The sequence below is a fragment of the Apium graveolens genome, chromosome 9 (assembly GCF_009905375.1).
Source record: "Apium graveolens cultivar Ventura chromosome 9, ASM990537v1, whole genome shotgun sequence".
NCBI lineage: Eukaryota > Viridiplantae > Streptophyta > Magnoliopsida > Apiales > Apiaceae > Apium > Apium graveolens.
The window spans coordinates 158,055,122-158,062,219 of record NC_133655.1 but is presented as its reverse complement, the minus strand read 5'-3'; the positions used below and the strand labels follow the sequence as shown (position 1 = coordinate 158,062,219).

General features: G+C 34.0%; 1 long non-coding RNA gene across 3 annotated transcripts; it reads left to right on the top strand.

The window, feature by feature from the left end:
• Window positions 1–2,700: 2,700 nt before the first annotated feature.
• On the top strand, window positions 2,701–6,821 carry LOC141683857 (uncharacterized). Of its 3 annotated transcripts, none has more exons than XR_012560467.1 (6): window positions 2,701–3,200; window positions 3,833–3,990; window positions 4,712–4,822; window positions 5,395–5,498; window positions 5,837–5,930; window positions 6,199–6,821. It is a non-coding gene; the product is annotated as an uncharacterized LOC141683857 (long non-coding RNA). The 3 variants fall into 3 exon arrangements; XR_012560468.1 differs by having other exon boundaries at window positions 4,703–4,822; XR_012560469.1 differs by having other exon boundaries at window positions 3,806–3,990.
• The last annotated feature ends 277 nt before the right edge of the window (window positions 6,822–7,098 follow it).

Genomic DNA, 7,098 nt, shown 5'->3' with positions numbered 1-7,098 from the left:
TTTTGATACGAAATAAAATAAGGTAAAAGGCTATTTATAATTACGGAAAATTAGTATCCCGTTGGATCATTCCGGATATAAAACGGTACGTTTATTTATAAAAACTGATCCAAACGGTATCGGTTTTCAGGATAATTATCCAAATCAGTACAATTTGTACTGTGGTCTTGGTCTCAGCGCCTGGTTACACGTACTAGGAAATGATAATTGGGTTAGTTTAATAAAAAGCTCTCATTTATCGAAAATACGGGTTTTATTAATATACCGAAACGAATATTGTATCGAAAATGTTGCGCCGGGACCCGCGCAGAACAAACCGTACACCGGATCGAAAAAGTCGAAACATGGAATATGCTCGGAATATTACAATTAGGTTAGGAAGGAGTTCTCGGAAGAGTTTCGGGTTCCAAAAACGTAACAACGGTTGATGTCGGTTGGTTCCCGTTTTTTTAAAATTGATTTTAAATACTCGGAAAAAGATTTTATAAATTTCATATGATCCTTATAAATCCATAAATCAACATAAGAATAATTAGGACGACATGACAATTATCTATGTTTTATTTTGGACATATAAAAATTAAAATACTCAATTAATATTATTTTTGAATATCCAAGTATAGATAACACTTAACAATTAACTCACAGAATAGATACTGAACACACATAATAATTATTTAATAGCAAAAATAATTACACGATATATCCCGGATATTACAACTATCACTATGTGAACAATTGCTGACACGTGAGTGAACTCCATCAGTTGTTCAGCTGTGTGAGTCATGTTCAGTGAACTTATTCTATAATAAGCACCTACATACTAGCTATAATGTCACCACACAAATGTCTATGAGAACAGACATCCTTCATAATGAAGCAAGCATAGTATGTACCGATCTTTGCGGATTATTAATTACCAATTAGTAATCCTACGACCAGGAACTATTTAAGTTTAGAGTTATCATCTTTTAGGTCTCATTATTATGATCTCATCACAATCCATAAAAAGCTTTACTCTAAACTGTGGTATATCTTATTTAAACACTTAAAATAGATAGAGCCCGCAATAAAAACAAAACAAGTCTTTTATTAATATCAATGAAATCAAAAACAGATTACATAAAAGTTATTCCTAAATCCTCATACATGATTGGACTTAGGACATATCACTTTCAATTTTGATATCATTGCATGTATAGATGGAAGTTTTAAGAAGGAGATTCAAGGAAAAATTTTAGCTGGCATTGGTGGAATAGTTCAAAATAGTGCAGGAGAAATTCTATTGCAGTTTGCAGGACCTGCATTTTTTCTTAGTGTGTTAGAAGTGGAGAAATTTTCTTTAGAAACTCTTCTTGAGTTAATCAAGGATTGCAGGTGGTTTAGTAAGCATGTACTGGTGTTGTCGGATAATGAGAAATTAGTGAAGGAAGTGGATATGGGTATACTCCAGGAAAAAATGTGGAATGAGAAGTTGTTAGATATTCAGTTAAAGCATATTAATAGAAGGTGGAATGGAATAGCAGATGGGCATGCAAAAAGGGGAGTTTTTTCTGAATAAGTTGGAGGTGATTAAATAAGATTTTTTGTTACGTGTTAGAGTAGTTTATTTTCCTTTGGTTATCAGGACTTAGTAAATTTTAAATATTAAGTTGCCTAGTTCTGATTAGGAGTAGTGTAATTATTTTGCTTGGGGAAAATAGAAAGTTTTTTAGATACCTTCTTGAAAATTTAAAAGGTTGCGTTGGAGAACATTTTTGAGGCTGTAGAGTCATGGCAGTCTCTTGGGGGACTAATTGGGGTAGTATATAAGTGGCTCTCTGCATGTAGACAATCTCACATTTGCTTGTTAAGAAAATTAGTTTATATTCTTTGGGGAGAGAGATAAGTTTTAGGGTTTACAGTCCTGTTTTAGGGTTTTAATGGAGGAAGGGAATGTTAATGTAATGCAAGGTGGCTGATGCCAAGTAAGGGGGTGGTGAAGTGCAATGTGCACAGTTACTTTTCACAGGAAGCTTTGACCAATGGGAGTCATTCGGACATAGGGGCAGTGTTCAGGGATTATTTTGGGGTCATTTTGCATATGACTGGTGGGTCTCTAGGTTTGGGTGATCAGAGGGCGAATGAGCTGCATGCATTGTTAGAAGGGCTTAAGGAAGCATACTACAAGGGATATAAGAGATTGATTTTGGAGACTGATCATGAAGAGGCGTATTGGGAGTTGCTTAACTCTTCGGTTCTTGGTGGTAGGCCTCAATACGCTCATATATTGTGGCAGTTGAATCAAAGGAAGGCTGATAGGAACTTTAGGTATGAACTTAGGCTGGTTGATAGGGAAGCCAATGTGCTAGCGGCTTATTTGGCGGAATATGGGGCTAACCATTGAGATATCACTACTAGAAATACTGCATACGACATCGGTGCTTAGACATCGGCACGTAAAGCACCCGATGTTAAAATATTTTTTAACATCAGTTTCTAAATAAGCGATGTTAAAAATATTTTTGACATCGGTTTCTTATACTTGCCGTTGTCTATATTCCCAATTTTTTTTTCCTAAATACAAGTTTTAAACTTTAACATCGGTTATTTTTACAAGCCGTTCTGTATGACCAATTTTTAAAAAATTCAACTTTGACGTGTCATTTTCCCTATTTTAATACATATATTTTCCCCCTTTACCAAAAATCTTTCCCCCGCTACCTCATTTTTTATAATCCCCTTTCCTAAATTATCTCCCTCAAATTTCTGCATTCTCTCAAACATCCAACTCAAACCCGACTGTAACCTCGATTCTCTCTCTCCCTCTATCTCTTTCAACACTAAAACTCTATCTCAAACCTTGAATCAATATCCTCTCTATTACATCTCTCTCTCACCTCTCTATCAACCCATCTCAAACCCTAATTATTTCATCCTCACAGATTAGTACTCACTAATTCAGAAATTCAAACCATATACCGTAATTGAGCACAGACCCAATTTGAAATGGGTTCGATTCATGCTTAATAATCTTAAAAAAAACTTCCTTGGTTTGATTTATATGAAATCGATTGGTGGAAGGTCAGATTCTGGAAGTGATTCATAATGTTTTGATGAAAGGGTCGGAGTTTTTCATAACAAATTGAGCTTTCAGTTGGGAATATTTGATTTAATAGCTTGAAATCAAGCCTTGTAAGCAACTGGTTTGGTTTGAATAGGTATGTAAATTTCAAATTATTTTAAAATTTTAGATTGTGATTTTAATTAGGTTTTTGTTCATAGATCTGAAGCTTTAAAGCTTGACTTATGTAATACATATTGCGAAATTATGGACACCTACTAACTATAGGCAGTCATAGTTTTTACTTTAGTATTGCTCATATTCGAAGACTAAATGAGATTGTCATGTTTTTGGAAATACTGAGTGAGGCCTGATATGATTATATAATTACAATAATCAACTTCAAGGTCAGGGTAATTGAGTAAACCAAATGAAAGCAAACCTATTTACTTTAACTCATTTTAAGACTGAAAGTGAGGTATGTTGAAATGAATTGGTCGATACCTTAATCCTCTCTGCGAGTATGCGTTAAGGGTAGCTGAGTATGCAATTTATGTCAAAATCTGAAATATGTTTTAAGTGCTAGCACAAGTTACACACTTATATATAAAGAATTGACCGCTAAAAAGTGTTATTTTACGCATGGAAGTATGAAACAATTTCTGGCCTTCCATATCTATCTTCAAAAGCAGCCTCTGTATCTTGTTTCTTTTTCATTTGAAAAAAATTGACAGTGACTTTAATAAATTATCCATATTTGAGTCTGTATGGACTATGGACATGTAACAGGTGATATTTTCGGTGCGGGTCATTTCTTTGTGGTGGTTAACTGGCATATTCTTCTTCGGATACATGGCTTGGATACATGGCTTGGATACATGGCTTGCATCTGCTACAGATTCTTTCTCATGCTCGGGGAAATTGGTTTTCGAGCATCTTTAGTATTTGTACGTCACATATATCGTTCAATCAAATTTGAGTAGATATATGGTCATTATTTTTACTGTTGTTCTTACCCAGGAGCTAGCTTCTGCCTTGTACTCACCAATTTTCTAACCCTTTATTTGCTGATTGCCAATTTTTTTTTACTTTTGAATGTAACATAGTATATTTGCTATTAATTAAATTTACACCTTAATTTTAGATGCTCTGCATCTATTATGTCAATGATACTGGTCCCTTGTTACCATGCTTAAATGTCTTGGATTTTGTAGGAGTAGGCTAGTCTATAAAATAGTAGAGAAATGGTTTTACCGGAGGATTCTGACGATGAACCATGAAGCTCCATTGTGGGCTAACTTTCATCTATATCATATAATGATGCTCTGTGATCAACACTTTGCGTCGTGTTTTATTCTGTCAAGAATACGACATTCACCACTTATCATGCTTCACTGTCTTGGATATTGTAGGAATATGACCAAGTTTAATATAAATAATATGGCAGAAGGGTCAGTCCAGAAGGTAGTTAAAATGGGTTTACTAGAGGATTCAAATGATGGATAGTTTCATCCATACAGTACGATTTTTAATGATGTGGTTTGATATATATTCTCATCCCTGTTTTAAATTACAAATTTTATCGACAAGTTAATCTGTCAACCGAGCTTATCTGTAATTGATAAGGTGTTCCTTTATTCTCAAGCTTAATTTCCTCAGATATTATAGGAAAAATATCAAGTAAAAGACATGCAATGTTGGAGAAAGGCCAAAGCAGAATATAAGTAGAGAAGTTTTGCTAGAGGATCCTGATGATGAACTTTATAGCTATATTGTAGGGTAAGTTCCATGTATTAAGTATAATACTTTTTGGTATATCTAGATTTTATTATATTTGCTCTGAGTATATGCAATACAAACTAGTATTTACAACCGGAAAACCAATCTTACCTTGTTGCTTTCAAGCTATAAACAACAGCTTGAACAAACCTAAGAAAATGTGAGGATCGTTACAACATCTTGTATTTGACTTAACTTTGTAAGAACTCTGGCACACGTGCTAAGAACAGATTAAAGTATATACACTGTGTTGGTAGCATCTTTATAAAGATATTAAAGATGACATTACTTGTTTTCTCTTATAGATGCAGTACTAATAAATTTTGACATATAGAATACTTAGGAAACCAGAAAAACCCTTTATTTCGTTACTTTTTATTGATTATGATCATAACGAATAGCTTGAAATCGACAAGGTAAACTTAAAGATTATGGTATATCTACCAACAGATGCATTTATCGAGCTCCTGTTCATAATTTTTTATTGAATTGAAAAATACACCGGCTAAACTTAAGGATAATAAAGACCGTAAATTGTAAGCACTTTAAGCTCACTCTATTAAACTCTGTAGGGAATCAATGGAGGTGGACTTCAGAATCTTTCAAATATAGGTGATCTGTTCTCAGAAGGATCTCTGAATCCATACGCAGCTGATCCTTAAGCATTTGATTAGAGGTAATTCTAATTCTTCTTAATCTATCTTTTATGAAAATTAATAAAACAAATCTGCTGTGACCGCCACTCTTACTGTCGTAGGTTGGATTAAAGCCAACAGATCTATACACATAACTATAAGATGATTAGTAGTCCAATATTAAATCTGCTTCAGTAGTTTAATTCTAGTCACTTTCCTTCTTGGATCATCAGCTTGGTCTGCTCGGCTTTTACACTATCGCTGTGGTACAATTCCTAAGATGGAGCGCACACACATACTCACTATAAGATGCTTAACTTCTTTTCTAATATACGCGCGCGCGTGCACACACATACTCACTACTTCATACCATCATCAGATATGCAGATCGTGTAAATGCCTACTGGACCAGATATTTTACTAGTCGGCCTGCTCTCAAAGGCTATGTGAGATTCTTAACTGGGTACGATCTGGTAGGTGTGCAATTTTATTAGTGATTTGATTATTTGATAAGTGCATTGCTTTCCTCTAGTTACATAAAATTTTAACTAAAATGTATTACAAATTAATTCATAGGCAGCAAGGCAGTTATAACATTTTAAGAGGTGAGCATTTAACTAAATATCTATGATACAAAGAGGCGAGCATTTAACTAAATATCTAGATTGCTAGGCATGTAATTGGGTCGCCTGCCTGTTTTTCTTACAAGCTATGGTCAATATTAATTCAGATTTTTTGCAGCCTGAAGATGTCGTTGCAACCGCACTAGCCGGTATGGTTGAATCAACATCAAAATCTTCATTTGGAAGTCCAGCAACCAAGTTTCAGCAGGAAAATGATTATGATATATTACTAGTTCATTTTGAAATGCTTTAAGATTGAATTTTTAATATATAATCATGTATGGCCCGAAGATCCAGAAAGGAGTCCACATGTATAGTTCCGAGGTTCCGACAGAAAGTATGATTTAGTTCACTTGCATATATCTGAGTCCTTAGTTTTAACAATCTCTGGACACAAAGCAATCTCTGAAAATCTCTGGACACAAAGTAATATTAGCAAGCTGCACAGATAGATACCCAGAGTTTTGAGGTCTCAAATTCGCTGAATAATGTCAGGTTAGTGGCAAGAGCTTGTAATTGTTGAGAATGCTAGGAGGCACATATATTTTACAGCGATCCAACCATATCTAGTTGAATTGCATAACTTGATGTTTATAATGTCAGATGTAATAACTAGCGAATTTGAGTTTTATTATTTTTGGTTGGGATGTTTATTTTAGACTTGGAATATATGTCTGAATTGAGTTTGTTAGATTGAACGTTAAGAAATTTTCTATCAATGTATTTTATATTTCTAGTGGATGTTTTTGGATGTTTTTTGTTGGGATGTTAACATTGTTTTGGTTTTCTTTGGTTGTAGATGCAATTGTTTCCTTGTGGCCGTAAATGGTACCAGGATGACATGCAATTTATAGAACATTAACATCACAATGGTACATGTAAATTGATGTAAAAAAATGTACAAAAGACATCATACAAAATAATATTAAATGAAAAAGAATTAAAAAAACCGATGTGAAATTGTCATTCGACACCGGTTCTGAAAAAACTTAATATATTTTAAGTCAAATAACATCGG